This window comes from Epinephelus fuscoguttatus, linkage group LG8 (assembly GCF_011397635.1).
Source record: "Epinephelus fuscoguttatus linkage group LG8, E.fuscoguttatus.final_Chr_v1".
Classification (NCBI taxonomy): domain Eukaryota; kingdom Metazoa; phylum Chordata; class Actinopteri; order Perciformes; family Serranidae; genus Epinephelus; species Epinephelus fuscoguttatus.
Window position 1 is genome coordinate 30,995,302 of NC_064759.1, and position 27,565 is coordinate 31,022,866.

Genomic DNA, 27,565 nt, shown 5'->3' on the forward strand with positions numbered 1-27,565 from the left:
TGTCTTTATGAATTTGTTGGTGATGAAAAGATGTTCTTCATCACATGTAAGTGATTATTTTGCAGGCAGTGATTTCTGTGTGTGATGCATTTGAGTTTTAGTGGAGCTGTTACAGAGTGTTAGGTGTCTCATATTTGCATTCTTGTGCTGAGAGACTGCGTCACTCTTTGCTAGTGTACATTTACTGTATGACCGGCAGTCTTTGACGCAACAGAATTAAACAAATGAAAATTAAAACAGATAAACACGGATCACCACTTTTCTATTTAGAACAGTTTTTATGGCATCTGATCTGTTTGTTTTCACACGGTTTAGTGTGAATACTATATAGTAGAATGGTGGAGAGTGAATTAAGTGATACAGTTGGTGGAAAAATCTGTAAGTTTCTACTGTCACACATTAGCGCAGAATATTAGCAACAGCACATGCTTCGTATTAAGAATGACGTTTCCTCTGGTTGTGTTCTTGATGTTTAAAGATGGACTCAAAATGATATGCAGATTATAGTGAGTGCTTAGTGTTAATGCAGCTTGACCTTGACATAACCTTCAGCGTGAGTGTCATTATTTTCTAATTGCTAGCTTGAGAGAAAAGGTTGGTATATTTTGGCCAGCATCGGACTGATGTTATTTCTTGGACCAATATTATTCTGTGAAATCTGATTAGTATGTTTTACTATTAACATATATACCACTAATACTCTGTATATAAAACATGAATAAAATCAGTATATAGTGTATGTCACAACATCACGAACTGGTGCAGTAGGAGGCCCACACTTCTGTAAACATTTAAAATTATTTGTCAGGAATCATTTACATCTGAAAAAAATAAATGGAAGTCACTTTTTATGATATCATTATGCAAACACGAACACAGGACAACCCGTGCTGTTAATTGGAGCTGTTAGTTTGCTCTAGCCTGGCGAGGTTTTTATAAGATCAGTTCATTTGTTATTAAAATAAAGCAGCTGTATTAACAGTGTTTAAATGCAGTATCACTTTGCTTCCTCTATTCATGGGACATGTTGATACATACTTTTGTATTGTCCTGTTGTCTCGTTGTCGTCTCTGTGTTCCTTTCACTTGTTTGGCACTGCACCTGTTCTGAAGTTTCTACACATTGTGTGTTTACCAGGCTGCTAAGGATCACAGGATTCACAGACACTATGGCCGTCTCTACCGCTGCTCTTATTGTCAGTCGCTTTGGATAAGGGCGTCAGCTAAATGCCTAAATTGTAATTGTAAATGGTAGGCCTGCCCACATGTTAGCTCCCCAGTCACAGCACTCTTAAGAAAGCAGTGCTGAGAGGCTGACGGGACGAGATCGAAACAGGCAGCCATTATAATCAGTCATTCAGCCTTTTGGAGTAGACATTCACTGTTTGTGGTTTGTTCTAAATTCAAAGGGAACCTCTGTGACCTGCTGGCTTTCACATCGGCCCTAAAACCTCTCCGCTCTCCCTCCCTCTTGTCTTTTCCTGCATTCCCTCATTCTCTCTAAGTCTCTGTTTCTCTCCCTCACTCCCTGCCATTCTTTGTCTGTCTTTCTTTTTCTCATCTCATTTAGAAATACTCAATCTTCTTCTAAAGACGGACTTTTCTAAAGTTACATTGAAGTTATTTGAAGTTATGACTTGTGATTGCATCATCGGTTGATGATATTGTCATTGTCAATATTTGTTTTCTTTCATATCCAGTATAGTTTCTGAGTTGTGCTTTGTCAAAGATTCAGCAGTTTCATGATCACAATAGTCTTTAATTTAACATCGTTCTCAGTGGTCACTGAACTGTTGATTAGATTTTAAGCCCTTTTTTCTATCATTGTTTTTCCAATCACAGTTGTGTCTTTTTTCTTCTTGAGAGAAGGGTCCAACTTTGTTAATCTTTCCTTTAACATATTTGATAGTTGTTTGTATTGCTCCTTTTTTTATTACTGCAGTGTGCAGCTTTGTTAAACAGTCTGAGATGGAGATTGGAGCTGTGCACACAACGTGTTCCCCTGTTCAAATTTAAATATGGACAGGGGTTATGTGAGGAGAGTAGTGGGAGGTTGTGTTGTATGAATGCTAACCAATGAACGAAGCCCGGAACTACATGCACAGTATGTTAGGTGGAGCCATAAAAAAAACCATAACAACAACGTTCTGATGAAATATGATTGCAGTATTTAATGTTATTCAATTTTTACTGCAGAAGGAAAATTAGAAACATTGCTTACGGATCATTTTATAGTATTTTTGTCACCTGTATTACCTTCAAAATATATGCGTATTTCTGAATTTGCTGCTCAACAGATTTAAACACATTTTTCGCTTTGTGTGATGACACATTATTGCGATTACTGACTCTTTTGGTCGGTTTCATTCCTATTCACGGTCACAGTGGAGGGGGGCAGGGACTAGAGCTTTTCCCAGCATGCATTGAGCAAAGGATGGGGAAACTCCCAAAGCAGGTCACCAGTGCATCATATGGTGAATATGGATAGACAAACAGTCGCGCTAAGGGGCAATTTAGACTCTCCGATCCCCCTGATCTATGTATGTTTGGGCTGTGGGAGAAAACCTCCGCGAACACAAGGGGGGGATCGTACAAACACTGCACTTAAACTTACTAAATGAGCTAACCACTGAGTCGCTGTGCTGCCCTGGTATTATTATAGTCACACCCTGCCTCTCTGTCTCACCTTTCCTCTCAGCACCTTGCAGTGGGGGGAATATCGCCAGTATGTGTCACTTCTCCAGCAAACTGTGGTTCTCAGCTCTCCGCTGTGCTAATCATATTTCTTCTGGCAAGTTGTTAGCTCTAGCAGGAGGGAGAGAGGAGAAGGAGATGTGGTGGGGAAAGGAATAGGGAGAGGAGAGAAAGCACATGGGAAATGAAGAAAGAGAGACAGAGGAGGAGAGGGAGGATACAGAGTGCTGTAATTAGTCAAGTTTTGCAGTGGTTTATAACTCAGAAACATTGTAGAGATACTGTATGTTGTTGAAGGATACCTGAATCTCTCCCTCTCCCTCTCCCCCCGTCCTCTCCTCTCGTCCCCTCTCCCTCCCCTCCCGTCTGCGTCTCCCTCTCTACCTTTAAATAATGCAGTGTGAGAGATGGTTCTTACATACTGAGGAGGTGTCAGCAGACAGTTATGGGAACGTCAGCACCATTGCACCTACCCAAATGACACATACGCGCAAACACATGCACACATGCACACACCTCTGTCATCTCTGTTTAGTGTGTAGCTAAACTCTGCCACACTGAGTCAATAATTAGACGGGCTTATGCTGTTAACGTATAACATTAAGGCCCAGGAACATCAAATAAGTGGTAATGCCATACACTTATACACAAACACAGGCTGAAAAACACACTGGAAATGCCAAATTAATTTAGATGTATTGCATTTAAAACTAGGCTGTTACAGTAACATGTTTGCATTATTTGACAATTTAAATATTTACTGTTAAAATGAATTGTGGTTAATGGCATGATCAGTGACATTAATGTATTATAATATATAATATTATTATATATGCAGTGCTCTATTAAAAAGAAAGCAATGTATTAATGTATAAACCTGACAGCTTGGAATATTGAGTACCCTATAGTGTGTAGTATGATGTGTTTAAAATACGCTGAATGTCAAACTATTTTATACAGTATTACAAAACAGCATCTGATTGTCTTAATTGGATAAGTGCTGTATAATTGTCTTTACAGATACAGGATAATAAAAATAGTGAACCATCAGCCTGTTTTCACTCAACATTGTTAACACTGAAAATATTTTATACTTTAAAATAAATGTCATATTGTGATTTGACAGTAGAAATGCTCAGCAATGTTACAAACGAACGCCTACACCTATATGCACAACAGAGATGGAGCGGAGTCTGTGTAGAGAGATATGATCAACCGTACAGCTCACAGTAGTTAAATTTAATGTCAGTCTGAAGCATTCAGGAAGGCCATTTTATTCACAGCTGAAGATCTAAAAAGCTTTTGACATGGAAAGTTATTATCATCCAACCTGTGGAGAATTGGCTGAAAATGAAAACAAAACAAACAAACAAAAAAGAAAAATAAATTAAATTTGTCAGTGAGATATGTTTTTTTCATATTTGCAGGGCTCATGACCACAATGACAAGATATTTAAAAAGATAATGTGAATAATTATTAATAATATCAGATTATATGTGATGAGGGGTAAATTGCAGAAAATATTAAATCTCTAATTTTGTTTAATTAACAAAGATGAACTCAGAATAATGTGGTCATTTTTGCCTGCCGGGTGACTGGGATAAAAATGTTAACATCAGCCAGAATTTAATGTGATTTAATTTCTGTACAATTATAATATGGCTGGCTGCTGCCAAAATAAAACAGAACAGCCTTTGTTTCATTTTTAGAGTCATTATCAGCCATTTATCAATACCATAATGCCCACAGGCTGTTCTGCCCATTGGCTCACCTACTACCTACGATATGGAAAGTGCATGCAGCCATAATGTAACCCTCCAGTCAACCATGTTTAACTGAGCCTGTCGTACAGTACAGATTCCCCATGTATCTGAGCCTCTCTGGGCCTCCTCTGTTTTATTTTCACTTCTAGGAACTGCTTTTTTCTCGGCAAATATAGCCAGACACCTTTTTCTGTCTGCCTGTCAACACTGGAGCTGTTGCTACTTCAATAATCTCAATGTCAAATTTGTATTAGACAAATATCTAATAATAGCCAGTCTGTTAGATAGATGTCTCTTGCCAGGGTTTAGACGCAGAGAGCTGCTTCATACTGTCACACTGTCAAGATCCCTTGAATAGTGAGCTGATGAAATGGCTGCCTGTAATACAATTTGGACTCAATTTAATAAACAATAGACATCATATTGACATTGTGTTATATTTTTGCATGCCTATTATGCACTCTCTTTGTGGGGATGTTTAATTGCACCATGACCTTGGAGTGACACAGTGAGGAACATTAAGAAAAGCAAAGTCAGCATATTATAATTACATTCACCCCCACTGCAGTTTATTAAAGGGCAGTGCTGGAATTTGTTCTGTGTTTCTGTGATTAGGCTCGGAGTATGAATACAATGTTTCATCATTTATGCAAATGTTAATGTGAGGCACACAATGCACAAATGTTTTCTGAAATAAATTTGTTAATGGTTCCGTGTTCAGTGCGTACGGGGGGGGGGTTATTAAATGTGTGGAACACCTAGCAAATCACAAATCTCCGAGACGGTAATGCAGCAGAGAATAATGTGGTAGAATAGATTATTATATTATTAATACTAAGGGGATATTTCCCATATCATTTGAAAGGAGAATATCACCCACACGGCTTTGTACCCACAGCCGAGGCGAGGCTGCCTTTATGCATAATTCATATTTCCATATCGTCATGGTGATCATGTGCGATGAGTGTTTGCTCTCACAGCAGGGGAGCTGGTTGGTGGTGGTGGTGGTGGTGGTGGTGGTAGCGTGTGTGTGTGTGTGTGTGTGTGTGTGTGTGTGTGTGTGTATGAGGTGGGCTACAGGAAGGGTTTGTGTAAGGGGGGGATCAAGGTGTCAGGAGGGACAGAAAAGGAGTGGGGAAAGGAGAGGAAAAGTGTGACTGGTAAAAACACCGACTCCGTATTCGCCTTAATTATCCTCCATCTCAAAGCGGCCCATTTCCAGATTTTTCTAACTACAGTTATTTTTACACAGTGGAGATAGGCAGCAGGCAATGGGATGGGGAGGCTTCGAAACAGCTCGTAAATAGCTTGTGAGTCAGATTTATACTCACAAAGCTTCACACCTATGCCCTGGATTTGTAGCAGGCATATTAATTGATTGCAACCCACTGCTTTCTAATTATATCTGAAAAAGTCTTATAATTACAACTCCATCTTGAGCAAAAATTAAATATTCTATTAAAAAGCCTCTTTTAACATAAAAATACACTGTGTAATAACATTCAATATGAACATGTGTTTATATACCTCCCAATTACACAATACGTTTTATAAAAATGGAATTCCTTCAAAACAAAATCTCCAAATTGGATATCTCCACACTTTTAAATTTAGAATGTGTCGTGTTTTCATACTGTTCTTTAATTTTAGGTATGATTAGTTGTATTCACTTATCTACAGTCAACTCCATGAAACTGGTGTTCATTTTTTTTCTTGGTTAGCTTCACAGGCTGTTGCATTGCTTAATACACTCCGACAGACACGATAAAAAATGGGCATGCTGCAGTTTTTACAAATGTCAACTAAACAACAGTATGCAAAAGTGTTAAAAGACAAAAGAATTAAATCACATGTTCTGGATAAGACTTAACCGCAATACTCATAAGATTAAAAAAGAAAAGAGGAAGCAGAAATAGTGGTGAGGCTCAACTTCCTGTTTGGTTTGTGGTGTTTTCCCATAAGAATTATGTTCTTCAGCCTAGCAGCCACTCCACTGGACACTGGGATGTGCGTGTCTTTTTTACTTTTCTCAGAAAAAACAGCTCATGACCTTTGTTGCACAACACACCCCTCACTTCTGCATGATTCTTGCTGCCGGACACAAAAAAATGCAGAAATGCCGTACGAATCATACAGAAAACAACTGAAAACCTTCACTGACCTTCACATTGACATCTCGGGTACCATGAACCATCAGTTTAAATACACCAAAAGATATGTTAGTGTGTCTTTTCATTTCCAAAATATTAACCTTCAAAAGCGTAATTAAATGTTGAATCAGCTGTTGGAATTTAAAGGTTTCTTGGGCCTTGAGGTTCAAAATGTTCTCAGATGGAGTTTAGTGAAACAGCTGTGATTTCAATCCCATGACTGGACAGGAATATGTAGGAGGGAAAAGTGAATGAACAAGTCCTCCTTCCCTCAACAACTACTGGCCAAGTGCCTTTGAGCATTGCATTTAACCTTCAACTATTCCACCAAAGCTACTCAGAAGAGCAGAGAGAAGTAGTATGCAGGATTGTGGTCTTTATGTTGAAGTTAAATGTTCATGAAAAATAAATAGTAAAGGAGCGAAAACAAATGTTTATCATTAAATTATTAACATTATGAGGGAGACATGGTATTCTCACTCTCTTATTGTCTTTAGCTCTTGTCCGCCCCCCCCTTCTCTCCATCCTGGGTGAACTTGAATCAATCTGATCGCTGCTCTGAATCCTCTTGAGAAGCCTCCCTATACACACACACACACACACACACACATGCACACACACACACGCACGCACACACACACACTCTCACTCACATCTCTTGCTCAATCTTGGTATTCCTCTCTCCCAGTGGACAAGGTGGACTAGAATTAATTAGCCCCACCCGTTATGGACACACACTCACAAACAAAACAAAAAAAATGCACAAGTAAATACACACATTCACCCTTTATGTGTATGTGTGTGTGAGTAATGTGTGTGCACTGTTTATACACCGAGGAGGAGTGTGAAGTTGCTCATACTTAGTATTCCCTTGGTGTCTCACAGAAAGATATTGCAAGGCGTGTGTGTGTGTGTGTGTGTGTGTGTGTGTGTGCGTCAGTGCATGTGTGAAGGCTGGAATTCAGAATGGTATTGATTAAACACAGCAGGGGGTGAGTGTGTGAGCACTGCAGATAGCTCACTCACCTGCCACTCTGCAAACACACATCCACACCAAACACACACACAAACATCAAACTGTCCGCTGGCTTCATTAGAAAGAGGCTGCCTGGCTTTCGATATGATGAATAAAATAAATCAAGGAATTCAGATTCAGCTTTGAGGTACAAATATCAAATTTGTATTGAAAATGTGTTTGCGCACCGTTCTCTGTCCTTCTGATGGACAATGCTGTCGTGTGTGACGGGTAAACACTGACAAAGAGCAAGTTTTCCCTCAGACAATCAGTACCCCAAACAGCCAATGTGGTGATCTGTTGAAGGGTCTGTGAGCAAGGCATTGAATCAGTGTTCATTTAGCTGTTAGTCAGAAAAACCTTGTACCTTTACTTTTGGTGGTTTTCATTTTAAATGATTATAAGGTCCATTTTAGAGCTTCTCCTTCCTCTAAAGCTCATAAATATACACACAGATAGACTTTTTGTGTCTGAACAGTGAAAACGTTAAAGATAATAAAGACTTAAACCCAACACCAACAGTGCACTAACCAGTAAACTCACCCAAATTTAACAGCAGCCAACTAGAAAGAGGTGAGAAGATTTTTGCTGCAGTGTACTTTTTGTTTGCTCTTTATTGGATTCCTCAGCCACCTAGCTCAACTTTTAAAGGTGATGACATGACTGTTTTAACCAGTATTGTGCAAATTACTGAAAATCTGTGGTTACAGTTACTAGTTACTTATATCAAAAGTAACTGGCTTACTTTAGCAATTACTGCATATAAAAGTAACATGTTACGGGAAGTAACTGTTGTGTTACTTTTTTTCCACTTATCATACATACTTCATACATAGAGACAAATCCCAATGAGTTCGTCTTTACACTTCCAAATTCTTATTCAGCCACACCAGTTTTACTTCCTCAGTAGACTCCTCAATTAACAAATATTGAAACCAAAACTCCAGTAACATGCATCAACCAAAGGTAAAAAATAGTCAGGTCTGAGTTCCCAAATAACCCTCCCCCAATACAATTTTCAATAATTAAGACAAATAAATTGTTCTGTTTGTGATTTACCCTATCCTATTCTTACTATTATCTTTCCTCCCTTTAAATCATTGCTTTTTATAGTTGTAAAAATGTATATATGTGTATAGTAGTTGTCTGGAGAATGTCTCACACAGGTGGGATTTTTAGCAGAAAATGCTTGACTATATGCATAAAATGAAAAAACTTAAATAATGCAACAAAGGATGAACATAAGATGAACAGAGCCAGTGGGAGTAAACTAGTCCAAAATCAACAGAGACAGCGTTACTGTCTATATTGTTGTCTTTTCGTTTTGTAATTTAACCATTTCTTCCAGTCCGCCATTGTTTGTGATTGGAAAGCTAATCATTTCACAGTTTTTGTTTACTTTACATATGGCTATTATGCCCCTTTCTGCCCATTGCTTAAATCTGGTGTCAGTTCTTCATGGTTCAAATCTATCATCAAATGCAATCCATTTTAATAGGCCGAGTTGAATGTTTGTGTTATTTTTAAATATCTGCTTCAATTCTCCCATTAATGCACACATAGCTATATAATGTCAGTGTTGCTGAAGCACAGTTTGGGACAAGACACCTGTTAAATATGTCTATGATTGTACCCGTTATCATGATGATGAAAATGAGCTTACATTAGCTTTGAAGTGTGTTGTGTTGCTAGGTGCGTCATAAAATTAGTATTACTACTTTTTGATGTGGATTAGGGCTGGCACAGTATCAGATTTTCACTTCACAGTTGTCATGACCAAAAAAAGTTCACATTTATAATAATACTATCAGTTAAATTTAGCCTTAACTTTGTTAATGGTGCATTTTGTCTCTGTTTTAGCAAATGAATTACACTGAAAATACGAGTGTAGGAGAGGCAGAGAGAGTCTGTAACTATTAATGAACAAAAGTGTACAAAAAGAGCAATTACATTTAATAGAGAGTGAAAAGGGAACCAGATGGTTTTCGGTGAAGAAGACAAAGCAAGAATGGGAAGAAACATTTAAGAGGCAGTGCATTATTTACTCAGTATTATCATATGTGTATTATTAACATGATATCAATATGTAATTTTAGATATTGCAGTTATTGTCAGTACCACCGTATTGCAACACCACTAATGTGGATTAAGTCCTCAAAAATGCAAATAAACTACATTTCCTCACTATATTTTTGTCCTTGATCACGAGGGAAAAATAATGTCCATATTTTCAGGACAGCAGGCTCAGATTGCCTGAGCTGTGGGCCATTGTGTGCAGTGTCAGTCCAATGTTGATTGATTGATTCACGTCATTCATTGCGCCACTGTCAGGTCGGGTGACGTTAGATTGTAACCTAGGGAATAGGCAGCGTGTGTCTGCCACGATCAAGACAAAAGTAACGAGTAAGAAGCCCATTTAAATTTCAGTAACTGTAATTGTGTTTGTTTGTTTTTATTTGTAAAAGTAATTAGCTACATTTCTAGCCAAAAGTAGTGGAATTACAGTAGCGTGTTACGCCTAACACCAGTTTTAATGCACTCTGAAATGTTTGTGTCTAAGAAGGATGTTAACATTTAACGTCTAAACTTATCACTTGTGTTTGTTGACATAGGTTTTTGATTTTATGTTTTCATGTGCAGAATTACTCTCAGAATTTATACATGTGTTAACCTTGTTCTGTTTAGAATTTGAATTCAGCAATTTAAAACCCAACCTAGACAAAAGCAAAGGTTAAAAAACATACACTGAAGCAGATGTTGTCGCTTTAATAAATTTATTCTGTTACTGTGAAAGTAAGTAGTACTTTTAATTACTTGACGTGCAGCATGGGTGGATTTATTTCAGTGTTTGCATCCCATGTCAACATGTGTTTTCAATTTGTGATGCAAAGAAATTTCTAAGCCTGCAAAAATACCACATCATTCTCATGTAGGTACACCAGGAGGCTGATGTAAATGGTTCCTCTCAGTAGGAAGCATGTATTTATGGTAAATCTGACATGACACAAATGTGGCACGTGACTTCACGTCATGAATTGAGAAAAAAGTGGTGGCTGTATCATTTGCAGAGTAGACTGGTAACTGATTTTTTCCATTTCTTTGTGACATGACTTCATCACAGGTTATTTGGCTTGGTCATAGGAGTGTTTTGAATAGTCTTACATGGGTCAGCTAGAGGAATAATAGATGGATCTGCAGTTCTATGTGTGAACATGAACCGGGTTTCTTAAAGCTGAAAGAAAGAGACCATATACTCTAACCTGTGATGTCAGTGAGAAAAGCCTTTTCCTTTAGCATTGATAATAAATGAAGCATCATGTTTGTGCATCAGCAGGTGCATGCAAAGAATACTAACACTGAGACCAGTTCAGCCACAGCTTATGTGAACATAAAGGGGTGTACAAAGAGTGAAACATACACTTGTGTTACTTTTAATAATAATAATAATAATAATAATACATTTTATTTGAAAGCGCCTTTCAGGACACCCAAGGTCACTGTACAGAAAATATAAAAACCAAGATAAAAATGCAAGATAAAAAGACAACAAACAATAAAAGGGAGGGGGGACCGTGTGAAGCAGTTTAGAGAGAGTAAGCAAGTCTGAACAGATGAGTTTTGAGTTTAGATTTGAAGATGGGCAGGGTGGCAGAGTTATGAAGGTCAGGTGGCAGTGAGTTCCAGAGTTTGGTAAATTCTGTTACATTACTGTGATTAACATGTTATTAACACCTGTAATATCTGTGATGCTAATAATGCTAATGACTGAATTTGATCATCTAATTATTGTTGCTGTATTAGTAGTTGTACTTCCACATGTTCCTCCTCTACCTCTATCTCTTGCCCTTTATACCTATCCAGATTTGGAAATTAACTTTTTTTCACCTGCCTCTTTTTTGTTTGTTTTGTTTTGGCTGGTGAGTGAAGAAAATCTAGCAGCCACTTGGCTGGTGCTAATTTCCATCCCTGATCCTATCTTTACCTCACTCATTTGCTTCCTTTTCCACTTCATGTCTTCTCTCATCTAACACCCTCTTCTCATATCCCTACATACCTCTCCTCTTCTGCCAGCGAGGGGTAAGGAATCTTCGGGAATCTAGCGATTCGATGGGATAAGATTCTTTGGTGTCTGATGCAATTCAAACTCGATTTTCGATTGAATAAATAGCGAGAGTGAGACTTAATTTTCAGTCTCTTGCTCCAGTAGGCTATACTGTGTGCCAAACCATTCACTTGTGTCCTTATTCTTCCCAAGTACAACATGGAACATAACTGGCTTTTAAGATAAATGGCCTGCTGCTTTTTTTTTTTTTTTTTAAAAAAAAACCTCAACTGCATTGATTATTGAATTTATTAAGCACCCTACAGTCCTACTTGTATGAGAATAACAAAATGCTGAAGATGTTATGTCTCCAGCAGTGGAGAGCAGCATCTGTGCTGCACTATTAGCTCAGGCGACAGCCAAGACACTGAGCAGGCGCAGGGTTTTTAAAGTGAAACAAACTGAGCATTGGGTTATTTTCTTCAACTCAGAGTTGGTTAAAGTTGTTGAAGGCTGCAGAGTGTGTTGGCAGGCTGTTCTCATGCACTGTTTGTATGTTTTCCCATGAAAAGTAACACACCAAAATTTGTACATATCCTACGTACTCATGAGCCAGTAATTTGTCTCCCTGAAGACAGATGTTTGAATGTGTGAACGTGTGAGGGACGTCATCACCGCGTTTCTTTTCCTAAACACGGTAACTTTATTTGCCGAAATCTAAAGATGCCCAACCATGTTGCTTTTCCGAAAGAAAATGGTTGTAACTTAAGTACGTTAAGTACATAACTTTACGTTATTTGAACGTTACTGCTGACCACTGCTGACACTCCATTAACAATAATCTCTCTAAAAAGTACAATATACTTTATGTTTGTCTCAATATTGTTATTAGAAGACATGAAATTAAACATGCTTGCAACCACTGCCTTTTGTGAAGATGAATTATAGCTAACTCTAGCATGTCCACACCGTAGACTGCCTGGGTGCTCCACTGTCCTCGCAGTTGGGTTCCACCTTTTTGGTTCCGTCAACATCACATTAGTAAGTAACATTTAGAAAATCAATTTTTGATATTTGCGAATTGAAACCCAATCTTCCACGTCGGCATTGCAATGTGACTAAGAATCAATTATTCTCCCACCCCCACCCACAGCCCTCGCTCATGTGGTGAATGCATGCAGTTCATCGGCTCAGAGATGCAGCTGCCTGTGCTCCTTGATGCAAACAGTGAAATATCTTAAAAACAGTCCTGGTGAGAGAAAGATACATCGATGCCATTCCCTTGTTGTCGTTCAGCCCCTCTCTGTACTTTCTCTATTCACTCTTTATTATTTCCTTTTCTCTTTGCAACATGAGTCATGTGAACTCATTGTCCATGGTTAAGCCAGGTGAGGGGGGTGGGGGGGTGGGGGTCAGAGCTAAATGGAGGAGAAGTGGGAAATGCAGAGGACAAGAGGTTGCAATTTTGGGGCTGAGCACACACCCAGTGTCTGATTCTGTGTGATTATACCAGTGAGAGGGGAAAGAGGGTTTCAGTATGCATACTGTACATTCACATTAATCCCATGTCATGTCTTCCTCTCTATATATCTCCACTGAGCTTTACATGCAAAATATATCATGTTGTTGAGCAGAGGTAGCTGATGGCTGGTTTAGTCAAAATGGGCTTTGATGGACTATTTTTTTCTTAACGATGTGCACTTTGTTTATTATTATCTGGTATTATCCTACTTACAATAATGACGGTGGTTATTTTGAAGCAAATGCACTAATGTTTACAGAGACTGTGCTCGGGTTTCACATATAAAATTGCCAAAGCCCATTTCCTAAATTTTTGACTCAGGCTGTCCACAAATATCACAAGTACAATTCTGTAGCATTTATGGGAAGGGCTGTATGTGTAGGAACACGTTTGTGTCCTTGTTCATTGTTGCTCTGTCTGTCTGTCCATATCCCTTTCTTTTTCTCTCTTCCTCCCTCTCTCCCCTCCTCTTTCCCACTCTCTCTTTCCACACTACTGGGTTTTAATCACTGCTGTAATTGGCAACTCCCCGCTGTGCATGTGCACATACACACACAGACTCACACTTACGCTCTGCCTAGCTGCTGCAAATCCCTCTGGCAATGTATATGTGTGTGTGCGTGTGTTGTGGGGGCAGGAGAGAGAGATATGGAGAGATAAGGATAATGAAAGAAGGAGAGTTTCAGAACTGCAGGCCAACTCACCAACTCAACAATCTGTCTGCTGTGAAGCACTGTGAGGAAGTGGAGCTGTGCAGCCAAATTGTAATTATCTGAGAGAAAAAAGACATGGCTCAAGATTTATTACAGAACAAAACATTGTGTCGGAGTTACTGGAGAACCTGATGCTGCCTCAGCTTAGTCAAATAATTAGCCTTGTCATACTGAAAGTACGGTATGCCACATACTGTTTATATTGGAACAGAGACTTGAGGGTCTAATGATAGAGGGTGTCAGGTGTTGTACAGATTGTGAAGCCCCTTGAAGCACATTTTTGATTTGTGAAGTTGGGCTATATAGATAAAAACTGACTTCACTTGACTTGGCTTGCATTAATAGATTGCTATAAGGGTAGCAATCTATCACAGATGAACAAATAAATAGGAATATTACTGGGAGCAGACAGATTTCCCATGAGTTTGTTTGCATCACATAAAATGTTCAATGACTATTTCTCAGAGGTGAGTATTAACGCATTACAGTTAGTATTTTTTTAAGGAACGAGTTACATGTTACATCCCCTCGTTTTAATTCTTTACTCAGGTATATTTCTTAGCCAGTAATCTACTTTTTACTTTGCTACATTTGCCTTTCATACCTTCATTAAAACTGGTAAATTAATCAGTTGGTGCATTCATAAATCCAATCTGACACTCCACATTAAAATGAGAGCCCTGTTGTTTGAAGAAATACAGCATTCATCACATTCACTGCTCTTGGCGCTCTGCCGCTCTCAGAGTGTGGTGCTCTGAATAAACTAACAGTAGTAGCAGTGTCCATGTTGACGAACAGTCCAGTTTGTGCCATAGTGCGCTCATTATATCAACGATTGTCGTAATAAACTTTGCACCACAAACATGAATATATTTCTACAAACTTCACTGCAAACTGCCAGGTGTGCTCCTTCCTATAGCATCAGCTGATGTCGCAACCTACTGTCTGATCAGGCTGTTAACTCATCGGTATCACACGTATGTCACCCAAATGACTGTCAGCAGACTCTTATTGTACTGGTTGCACAATAGCTGGAAACATCCAGATAAATGTAGGATGATACAAAGTAGCTGGCCTGCAGTAACGTGTAGACCTACACTAAGTACCAAGCTAGTGTGCGGGAATATTCATGTGTTGCTTGGCAACAGTCCAGTCGCGGTCTAGCTGCCAAACTATGTGTGCTGTCGGAGCCAAATATATGATTAAATTAACAAACAAATCATAACCTGTTGTTGCTTATTACTGTTAACTGATAAATAGTGATTGTAGAACTGTTGTTTAAAAGCAATATCACAGTCTAGGTCATGCAGTTGTACGAATATCAGCACGGCTGTGATTAACTTTGGCGCTCAGCCAAACTTCATCTTGTATGATGATGCTTAATTGTTGTTAGATGTAGTGCAGCTTACCTGCTCTACTTCATCCAAAAAGATATAATATGTGACATGTTTTTTCAATGTTTTGCACTGGCCCACACACCCTAAAAATAGTAGAATAGAAAGTAACTTGTACTTTGAGTAATTTATTAAGTAATGGAAGTAATCGTACTTTTACTTGTGTATAGATTTTATAGCACTCTACCCACCATTGTTATTTCTACGCTGGAGCACTACAAGCTAATGATCAGATTTTTTCACCGCCAAAAAAAATCTAAAGTAGATACAGACAAGTGGACCCATTTACAGCCCCCTCAGTTATAAGTGCTTGAATTAGTAGCACTTATTTAACTTTAACTAATTTTCCATTTAAAAAATGAAGTGAAAAGCAAATAAAAAATACAGTTACATCACCAAGAGTCCCTGTTACGGTCCCAGTTTTGGGTGAAGTAAAGTAGTTAAGTTGTACTAAAACTATGTTGTAAATATAGAAACATCTGACATGGTACACCATATCAGAGCACTCCCAGTGTGGATTATTTGTATTCTGAATAAAAGCAGTGTATCAGGACAGTTCAGTTCTATTGTTCAGGGGGCTTCATTTTCAGAAACCTTAGGGCCTGGGGCTCAGACATTTCCCTGAGCTGTTATTCTGATTATATATGTCGCTTGACACAATGCGCCACATTTTCAAAACTTTTATTTTGCTATACTGCAAACAAGCCTGCGACAACAGCAGCATTTGGAGGAGGGCTTTCGTCATCAATAATGCATACTGCGGTTGGCTGATACTGACAGCATAGGAGTACTCTGCTGGTTTAGAGGTTTATGTTGTGACCAAATGTCCCTTATTCATGTGATTTTTAGTCTTCAGATTTTAAATTTCATTTAATTGAAAAAAGAACTGATCGGTGGCCAGTCTGGCTTTTAGGTGGGCCGACATTGGCCCACAGGCCACTGGTTGAATAGGCCTGCTGTGTATTGATTGCATTTGATGATATTCCTGGTTAGATAAGTCCATATTTTCTTCTTGCAGGGGTGCATGTTCTGGATGCACTGTGACCCATCATGGTTCTTGAACACTGGCTGTATTGATTTCCACAACAGCATTGTGCTTTTTATATAAGAGTCCTGCTGTGTATTATGTCTTCAATGAAAATATGCTGAACTGTCTGTCAAGTAATGCCACACAAAAATACACACATTAAAAGTCAGTTTGCAGTGACAACTGTAATTATTAAGGGACATTTAGAGATTACAGGAAAGACAGTAACCTTAGTTTTAGATGTTAATTGATATAAAATGTCATCAAAATGCCGCCATCAATCATTGTAGAGAGACAAATCACTTAGTGCACATGTAGAAAAAGGGAAAACTTGCTTCCCAACAGTTTTAACAAACTTTGAGATCAGTATGGGGGGAACAATAACAGGAATACCTGCTCAGTATTCAATGCAATGCAGTAATGCTTGCAAAAGAAAACCTCGCCTATTTCATGAACTCATTTTCTGTGGAGACTGTGTCAAAGAGGCCTTAATTAGTGATTTTTAAGGCTATAGTTTGTTGTGTTGTTGCCAGTTGCATGTGTCTGAATAAAGTCCATATTCCCAGCTCACCACATACTGTTCCTCCCCATCATATCACCACAAACCAATCAATGCTGACAGAAGTGCAGAAATGAGCATGTCATGTGTGACTTAATAGTGGTAACACGAGCTAAAGTACAGCAGAAAACACAGACACTGAGGAGTTTTCACTGCAAATGAGCAGGAATAATGTGTTTCGTCAGTGAAAAGAGTTTGTTGGATTTGTGCTCAATATATTGAGGCTTATTGGACCAGTGGTCGCCTACCAAATCCTACACTGTGAGAACCATGTGACAATGGCCATGCTAAACCCAATGCTAAAGAATCTCGGCTTTATGGTTATCATGCCACATTGGCCGCAAAAAGGAAAGTTTCATGCTTGTGTGTGTGTGTGTGTGTGTGTGTGTGTGTGTGTGTGTGTGTGTGTGTGTGCGTGCGTGCGTGCGTCTTTTATGTGGGTCACCCCACCATGTCTAATGGCCCCTTGCTGCGTGCAGCGTCCTGCGCTGAGCTGCTCCCTGCTGTCACACTCACACACACAAACAAACGCATACACGCAGCGGGGGAGATTTTGGGGTATCCCTCGCCCTAATACCCTCCACAATACACCACCACTGCATCTGTTGCTCCTGTTCTCAAAGTTGAAAGTTGATCAGGGAAGTGCTAGCATGTCTCTGCTCAGTCTTTCTTAGAATCCCCTTTCGTCATCACCTTCTATCTCTGTCTACTTTGTATCACTCTCTAATTTCAATCTACACCAAAGATTTTTTTTTTACCGTTTTTCTCAACATTTAGGCTCCTGTTTCTTTATTTTAACCCTCAGTTGACTAGGACGGGATTTTAAGGATTAGCTGATGACCCATTCTTTGTGTTTTGTCTGTGTGAAATAGATGTGAAGGCTCGGCCCTCTGCAGGCCTCCATCACAGACACACAGACAGTTCAAACTGCTAGCAATTGCCTCAAACAGGTGAGCATCTGCACCACACACACTTAAAACACCAATCTGACTTATGTATACTTCTTCTAGTATTCAGGTTTTGTAATCCATCAATTGGTGCATGATGGTAAATTATTTGGTGTATTTGTGTTGCTGTGTGTCAATGTATCAGTGTTAATGCTTTACTGTGAAGTAGCTCCTTAGCATTGTTAGCCAGTGGCTAATACCAGACTAACAAATGAAGCCATGGTGTCACTATAAACAGCTTATGTGGCATATTGTAATGATATGGGTATGTTTTATTAGAAGTATCATTACTGCTAGTTGCATGGAGACACGTTTTATGTGCATGTCTAAATGTATGCAGCCTGAATGTGTGTCGTTTCCCTACAAAGACGCCAGTGTTATTAGTTCCCTCTGTGTGTCTATCCAGGCTGTAACCAGACTGTAGGGAAGAAAAAGATCATCATTAAAATTCTAGCACTGCAATTTTATTTACATGAGGAGAGAAGAGGAGAGGAGAGGAGAGAAGAGGATGAGGTACATAGGGAGAAAGTGGCAACGAAAGAAGAGCGAACACTCAGATGCTGAAAATTCAGACTACAGCTAGAACCTGCCCATCCCCACCATACACTTGAAACACACACACACACACACACACACACACACACACACACATGAGCATATCAACCAAATGAAGACATACATGCAGAGACAATAAGTGCTCCTAACATTCATGGAGACAAACTTGCTGCATACTCAAAAGTAAAATCGCATGAAGCATCTGCACATGTGCTCCCAGAAGTACACTCTGAAATATAGCAAGCACATTTACTTCGATCCATAAAGCACGGAAACATGCTCATACACACACATACACACACACAGACTAAATCTCAGCCACAGAGAAGCCAGCTACGTCAGTATATTTTCACACTGCGGTAGTGTCTCTTTGTCTGCCTGTCGGCCAGCCAGCTGTAAGATGGAGGGCGAGAAATATGCTTTTAGCGGACGGCTTCGTAAGACAGAAGACACGGCTTTGTCATTATTGTTTCTATGCAGCATTGTTGTAATATTGATTTCTGTCACGCCATTATTTTAGTTTGGCGTTTGCTGTTGTTTTGTTTTTCTCCGTCAGCTAGTGTATGTCTGATTATGTGTACACCAGTTATGAGGGCGTGTGCATGTGTGTGTGTGTGTGTGTGTGTGTGTGTGTGCGCATGTCGAACAATGCATGTATTACAGCTACCAATTCTGCATTTTACAGTTATGTATGCTTAGTGTGTGAGATCTGTGTCCATACAATCCAGGTATGCGCCAACACATACCTGGTGTGTGTTAGAATATTTGTGTGCACATTAACGGGGGATGGCGACCCTCCTTCCACCTGTCCATGGCATCAGCTGGTGTTTGTGTTGATACACATGCACACACTCCCACAGAATTTGCTCTAATCCCATCCTTGTTGAAAAGAAGAGCTGCAAGTAGCCTAGCAGTTCATATGTACAGGGCACACAGAGACATGTACACACACATAGGACATGATTGCAATATAATGCATCCCAATAACATGGCCCTGCTGTAGCATGCCACCTTTGTGAAGTCTACAACATGATAAGCACTACATTTTGAGACAGCTGGATTCATCTATTTTCTCATTTTTGTTTTTTAGTATTTCGTATAATGTTCAGCAAAGTGCCATAGCAGTTACTCATCACCGCCGTCGAGTCCTCATATTCATATGAGCATATAAAAGCATACTTGTAAACATATATGTCATCACTTCTGCTCTGCTGTTTCCATTTTCAAGCTAGTCTCAACTACTTGACCCACCTCAACAAATATACAGCAATGTCACAACACTGTTAGATGCAAATACAATAAGTACTTTCCTGCAAACCAGCACGGCAGCGTAAAGGGTGAAGGTGCCTTTTTACCCAGTACAAGCCCTACAGTCATTTGTTGTGCAGTTGACAGTCATGCACTGCCTAAAGAGAAATCCACTTCAAGGGAAAAGCATCGATATGTAACACACACGGGCACCGAATGAAACCCCAGAAATGCATGGTGAGGCAGAGAGAGACACAGAGCCGTAGAGAATGATTCAGATGTATAGAAGGCCTCGGTGAGAGAAGGTTTGCCATTGTGTGATAAACACAAACACAGATGCATTTAGGCTTTGATTTCAGGTTGCTTTTCACTGCTCGCAGTGGGAGCTGTCCTAAAGAAACAACCCTCACACACACACACACACACACACACACACACACACACACTCTCACACACACACACACACACACACACCATGGGCCGGACTGATAGGATTAGAGACTGATGCTATAGTCACACTCTCTCTTTCTCTTCCTCTCTCACCCCCTCTCTCTCCCGAGCCTGCCAAGCCTTGATTATTCACAAGGTTAGTTCCTGATTGCCTATAGCAGTAGCAGACACAGGTTCATTATCTCTCCACCTCCTTCCCTCTCCCTCTCGCTCTCTGTCCTTCTTGCAGTATGTTAATGCACAGCAGTTGAGTGAAAAGGCTTGACTCGCGCAAAAAACTAAAATTTACAATCTCACAAAGGATCCACTGAAACGCGGCGTGGCTGAAATGTTATGTGTCAATTTTTTGCATTTTTCAGTTTTAACAGTGCAAAATTGAATAACAGAGCAAGCAAAAATAGAGCGTCTTGTCAATACAGTCTTCAGTTTTCTCCATCACTGTCACTATTCCTGCAGTCATTATTTTCCATTAGTGGATACACTAAATCACGCTTTTGATGTGATAATTAGGGAATTTGATCGAGGATGAAAAGAACGATTTTATTGTTCAAATAATTAAAACATTTATTCACCCTGCTATAGAAAAATCTATCTATCTATCTATCTATCTATCTAGCTATCTATCTATCTATCTATCTATGTCAATCAGACACACATTTATATTTTATCTTCATATTATCAGTGGTCTATGTTTTCTCCAGATCCACAGAATATTATTTATGCATTTGAGGATTGATGCCAGCTGTCAATTATCTCAATAATAAATACAGCACAACTGGAGACAGGCAGGTTTTGTAGACTACTGATGACACTGTATGTGTACGTGTGGTGGAGGATATCAGTGCTGTTGCAGCAGGCTTCAAAAGGTAGCCGTCGGCTAGTCCTCCGCTGTCACAGAGGAGCTGTCGTTAGAAAACCTCCACCAGTAGTTCAGATATTTTAATAAATACAGCGTACAAGGAATGATTTTAGTTAGACGTAGCTAAAATTAAAATTCCAATATATTTGTTTAAACATTTTTGCTTGTGAGAGTAATTGTGTCGATATTTCGTTGCAGATATTCTAACAATGACTGAGGCTTTATTTATTTTGTTCCTCATTTATTGTCAGGATATCGAAGGAGTGTTAGTTTTTCCCTCTGTCTGTGGGACAATGTCCCCATTCTGAGGCGAGTGTGAGTGTAGTGTTGACACATGTTAGTGCTGGCTGATTAGTCGACACATAAAGGAACACGCAGCTCCTCCATCACTATTCAGCCATTTTGTCTTCCTGTCTGTCACACTGGTGGAGTGGATGTATGTGTGTGTGTGAGGCTTTTGTTAAGGTAATGCAGAGGAGAGAGGGAAAGAGCAAGGGAGAAGACACCGTGAAAAATTACACAGACCACAGCCGAGTGCCGGTGACCCAGGGATGCTGTTTTTTCCTTTAATGTCTACAAATCTGAATCACACTATTTCAGTCATTTTCACCTCCAAACTCATGATTTGATGATTGCAGGGAAACACTTGGAAGTAAAGTGTTTTAATGATAAATTGGTAGGAAGGTGTTGTGTGGGTCTGCGGTCTATTGTGTCTTAAGTGGATTAACAGAGCGGTCAGTGAGACAGACAGCCAAAGTGGCAACCATAACCGTTGTTTACAAGCTTGTGTCGCCTCTGTCGCTTCAGATTTTCATACGATACTGATTTGGTTTCTTGGACTTTCCCACATTAGCGGGGTGGAGTTTGTGCAAAATCGTTGTGTAATCTTTTGGAGTAAAGAAAGCGTGCAAGTTGACACAGTCACATCTCACATATTTACAGACATCTTGTACATTTTAAGCTTCCCCAATATTGCTGCATGTGGTCACATGGGATTCTGTAGCTTTTATTTTAATCTACTATTATGGATTTGTGTCAAATTCATATGCAAAATTCCAGATTTCTGATTTACAAATATGCTGAATAAAACAAAATACAGTAAGTGACTGTGCCTTTCTGTATTTTATATTTTAAAATTAAATCATCGTAAAATGTCACAATGAAGTCTCACTCTGCAGTGACTGTTTTGAATATCCTCACACCATTACACCTCACAATCTCAATTTAATAATCATATTTCCAGAAATGCACAGTATTGATGAATATGTCATTTTAGTATTTTATTTATGATATAATAAATTGTATAGACTTAAGTTATAATGTTCAAGGCAAAGTCACTCAGTAATCCATCACAGACACAAGCAAATTATTTCTTAGAAAATAAACTCTGTTTATTTACAGTTTATTAATATCAGCATAGTTTAATATCAATTAAAATCTAAACGTCATGGAAAAATAGTCTTTTCTATTACAACAAATAAATATGGCGCTACAAAATCAGATCATTTTCAGAACATATTAATATTTTATTTTTCTCAACAGTGGACCATAATATTCAAATCTGTTGCTTCATTGAAACGTGTATTGTTGGAAATATGCTGACAGACATAGAGCTGATTATAAGTATTATTATTAGCTTTATTTAGTCTGCATGAAATGTTGTAGATAATTAATATTAAGTAAAATATTTTAGTTTGAAATACAACCTTCTGATTTGTTTGATTAATAATAATAATAATAATAATAATGATTGTTATATAGTAATTATGATTATAATGATTAGTATAAATATAATTATCATTATTATTGCAAATATATGTTACATAGATGGGCATATTTAATTACCTCGCTGACTGTTTTTACAATTTTTGGAGAGAACAAAAACAAATAAATTGTATCTAATAAGTCGACTTTACGTGCTTGAACAGCATAGCTCCCCCTCTGGCTCTCAGGTGGCTTAACACCTTAACTGTGTCTCTTTTGATGGATCCAGTTTGTGTGCAAAGTCAAATGAATGTTGTGATGGCAAAGTGTGAGGTTCATTCCTTTTTTCAATTTAGGCTCCTGTATTGCTTTTATTTAAAAGTTGTAACGCAGAAGAGAGTTATTTTAGCTGTGCAGCATATAATTAGTATTTATTTATTGAACATATTATTTTTCTCTTACTTCAAGTATGTTTGTTCTTGTTGACAAAATCATGTGTGATTATGTCAAACATTATGATAGTTTCACCTCTAACATGATTTTCATTTCTGTCTAGGAATCAGTCATATTTACTGCAGCTATATTAAGAGCCACAAAGCCATGTATTGACGACAATTGTGATGAAGAATACATATGTTCTTCAGCTTCATATCAGACTACTCAGAGAGACTGAAATTAAAATCATTTTAAGTGAAGCGTCTTTCATATTTATCATCATGCTGCATATTTCTTATCTCTACAGATAACAAATACATCTTTCAGATATATTATCATGCTCCTATTTCTTATCTCTACAGGTAATATATACCTCCATATGTATACACTTAACCTTGCCTACAATAGAGCCAAATGATAAGATTTCTATAGTGCCTTAAGTGCTGTGAATTAGATGATGGTGTGATTTACCTTCAAGGCCTTGAAGTCAAACAGCGTGTTTAATTCTTTTTATTTCTCTCATACACTTTTGAAAATGATTTGAATAGGCACAAGCTGCTCAAGGTTTCTGTGTATGATGGCATGTGTTTGCATGTATAGTTTTTGTTGGAAAATACAGCAGGGCTGTTCTACCAGTAACAAAATAATTAAATGGGAGATTTTTTTTGTAGTTCTGCATCAAAATTCAAGTTTCATCATTTAATCTATTTAATTTATTTCAGTGTCACCCTCAGGAGTCATGTTTAAATGGGAATTTCACTGATTATTACCGTCACTTTTATTTTGTCCTTGCATGCAATATTGTGTTGAGGCTCATTAGATTTAGAATCAATTTAGATTCATGGTGCCTGCTTAAATGGTGAGACAGAAGATAAATAAAATCATCCACCTCTCCACTGGTGTCTGGAGGCTTTCTTGCCTTCTCTTTTTCTTGTGTTATCAAGGAATATAAACAACACCGGTTTTTTGTTTGTCTCGCAGAGGCACTGAATGAGTTGTAGAATCAGAGATTAGCGTGAAGGTGCGCGGAGTGTATGACAGCATTAAGGCAGCTGTGTGTTAAGCCAAATTATCTTTTAACATTTAAAAGGAGTGTCTTCTCCTCGCCATAGAATCTATCAGCTCCATTCAGCCCTGTTAGCTTTGATTGAGGCCTGTGCTATGAGCTGCTATTCATGTCCAACCGTCTATGTAAACAGAAAAGTGTTGTGACGGTGTGCGTGTGTTTGTGTGTGTGTGTGTGTGTGTGTGTGTGTGTGTGAGTGTGCCGCAGCCATTTAGACAGAGGTTTAGCATGCACAATAGTCCTTCTCTGCTGTCTATTTTTCAGTCTTTCTTTTTCTGTCCATGTCACACATTCTCTGTATCATGAACACACACACACACACATACACACACACAGCGAGTCAGACCTACGGAGGATCAGTCATGGTAGAGGTCGTCTATGGGGCCGACTTGACATTGTTGTCTATAAGCTGCTTTGGAGCAGGAGAAGTTTAAAGGACAATTCCAAACAGTTTGTACAAGAAAAGGCTCTCTCACATATAGCTGGGTGTCAGTGAACCAGGCTTTGTATGGGAGGGGGGGTCAGTTCATTCTCGGTTCAACCCTTTCCAAATGTGAATAGAAACCGCAATTGATTTGCTAATGATAGAGTTTTCACTCTTAATAAGATGGCTATAACAACCTTGTCCTTCTGAATATTGGAATGTTTGGAGGAAAAGTGGCTTCCTAAATTGATTAAACTGAAGGTGAGCTGGAGCCAGCCGTGCAGGATGTTGTTTTATGCTGCAGAAAGATGATTTGAGATAAATGCGATACAGCTGTTTATGTCAGTTTTGTTGCTTGAAATTGTTGAGGCTAACCAAATTATGATTATTGAATGAGTGGAAATATACGCTCAGTCATTTATTAAATTAATCTGAATGTAATCAATGCTCTCAGGAAGCACTCTCGTCATCTCACAGGCTGCCAGTGTCACTGTCATCTTTTGAAACAATGTTTTTACATACAGACTTTCACAGGATTTAGTTTTACAATTTAAATAACATAGTACCTGCCTGCCTCAGTTTCCTGTATATGTAACATTTCCATTTATTTTTATGTTGTAAGGGAATTTCTAATCTCAGTATTTTTTATTTTATTGTCAGTGTTTTAATGATATGTTATTGCTTGAATTGTCAGATTAAAGTGGCCAAATAATATTAACCAGCGATTGTTTTCTTTAATGCAATAAAAAAGACAGTTAATGATTATTGTTTAGTTAATAAATATTGTTTATTTCCCACTTTTCCGCTCCTATCAGACATGGAACAGCTGCTGTATGTGCAGTACTGGCTGGCATCATTTTATTATAGCAGGATTTATGTTCTCTCTGTCAAACTAAACCACATCTGCTGCACCCTGAGTGGAAATCACTGCACTATTTGAAATTGCACGTCCCCTGTTATTCCCCATCAAACTAACATATACACTCTTTTGGCTTGTTAAAAATTATTCCTTAGTTTGTAATGATATGACCGTAATAATGACAGTAGTTTGGGACGTGCTGCGTATGTGACACAAATGGCATATAAATCCAGATGTGACTGGCTTTAATGAGCAGCTGTTGACGATAATCCAGCTGATAAACGACTTTTAGAAGCTTTAAACCCTTCAGCTCCAGTATCCCTGCATGTGGAGTTTAATTTTGAACATGACATCATGAGATGTAATGAAATATCAGGGAGCAGTGTGGTAGCTTAGTGAACCAGCTGCATATTCACAGTGTCATGTTGATTGAAATCCAGGGCATGGCCTCCCTCTCCCTCCGCCGCTCTTGTATTTAATAAAACAGAAAAAAAGTGGCATATAAATTATCTTTAAAACAGCGGTGAGCACAATCTGTGGCCTCCCCTGTCCATAGGCTCGCTGTGCCAGTAGTCATGTTGTTGCTGTGCAGTAACGGAGTGATGGATACAATGCAAGAAGTCTCAGCATGATTTTACAGGTAGCTCTCAATGCTAACACGTCACACAGCTGCACTGTGTAACTGTGAAAAGCTGTCATTGGGTTTCAGCTGTTTCAGACTCTCAGACCCTCAATTTCCTCTAGCAGAAATCGGTATGAGTGCTGCCTCTCTGTCTGCACAGGATGGATGCGGGATGGAGGACTTTTACCATGGCAACCACTAATGCAGTATAGATGCAGGGACTGAGCCTTGGCTGCCGTTGTACTAATACAGGATTCATGGCAGGCAGGTGAAATGTCATCCGGGCTGTTGTTTTAAATGAGCAAGTGGTGCTTTTGATGTCTGGTGTGGTCAACTCTAAATCCCACTTGGCTCTGCTGTGGAAATGAGGCTCCTGTATTAGTTCAGCACCACAGCATCCTTTCTGTTCACTTTCCTTTCAGCAGTTTTTAGACGACAAAAGAATCTCTCCTCCACATGGCTTCCTATATTGCATTATAGCACCACTCAATTTTTTTATGTCAGCTCTGCCAATATTGTCAAGTGTCTCCTTCACATTGTTTCCTATATCGGCTTATACTGCCCAATCCTCGTAATCCCATTGTAGTCTGAGTCAAATATCTGGTTCCTGCAGTGTCCTCTCACCTTCTTCTAGGATGTGATTTCTGTATCCTCCTCGTCCTCCTCTCAGCACACTGGATTACAACCGAGCAACTTTGAAAAGTGACACCTAACAGGTTAGCAGGGAGTTTTGATTAAAGTAACTGTCTGGTTGATAACTGCTCATGTTTTTGCCGTCCGAAAAAATCATAACAATTTCACCACTGTATGTTCTGTGGTGAATAAGGTGATGTTTAGATGATGCAATGTTTGCATGTCGTGTGTAAAAGAAATTCACAGTGCGCTGAAACATGCAGTATGGCAAACTAAATAAACTAGAAGATATGGAGATGTAGTGTTGCTTCATAGTTGATTTAATCCATATTTTTGTGGATAATTCATTTACATTGTACATGGAATACACTAGGCCTCATTTCTCTTGTTTTCCCAGTCAAAATCAGTGAAATCTAATATTACATTCATAACCAAACTGGATATTTTATCCTGAGAAATGAGTTCAGATTGAGACATCCACAGCTCAACAGCTTCTTGAAAAGAAATAATGTTTGTTTTGCCCTGCTGTGTGAGACCCATTTTGCAAGAAGGCCATAAGTCACAACCCTCTACATGAGAGTGAGTCCAAAACAAACATTGCTTCCATGTGGCCCTGTCTTCAGCGCTTCCCTGAGCTGCGCTGTTGTTGCCGTGTGCGTGTGTCCCTGTGTGTGGGGGGGTGTTTGTTTTGTCTGCCCCTATCTATAGCTCTGTCCTGCCCCTTTCTTTCACAGTCAGAGAAAGGAACCACACCCCTCAGGCCTTGGCCTAGTGTATGTGTGTGTGGCGTTTCGCTCTCTTGGGATTTGGGGATTTGTACTGCAGTCTCTGTTCCTCAGCATTAGCTGTGCAACACCAAATACATATACCTCTGCATAATAACA

At 39.0% G+C, this 27,565-nt stretch overlaps 1 long non-coding RNA gene across 2 annotated transcripts in view; it reads left to right on the plus strand.

Annotated features, from left to right (window-relative positions):
- The window catches only part of LOC125893060 (uncharacterized), a 43,047-nt gene that overhangs the window by 13,906 nt on the left and 1,576 nt on the right, over window positions 1–27,565 (plus strand). The window contains exon 4 of one of the 2 annotated variants that reach the window (XR_007449834.1): window positions 17,752–17,798. The exons of the other annotated variant lie outside the window; for it this stretch is intronic. This is a non-coding gene — a long non-coding RNA (uncharacterized LOC125893060). Of the gene's footprint in view, window positions 1–17,751; window positions 17,799–27,565 lie in introns of those variants that run through there. 2 annotated transcript variants of the gene reach the window in all.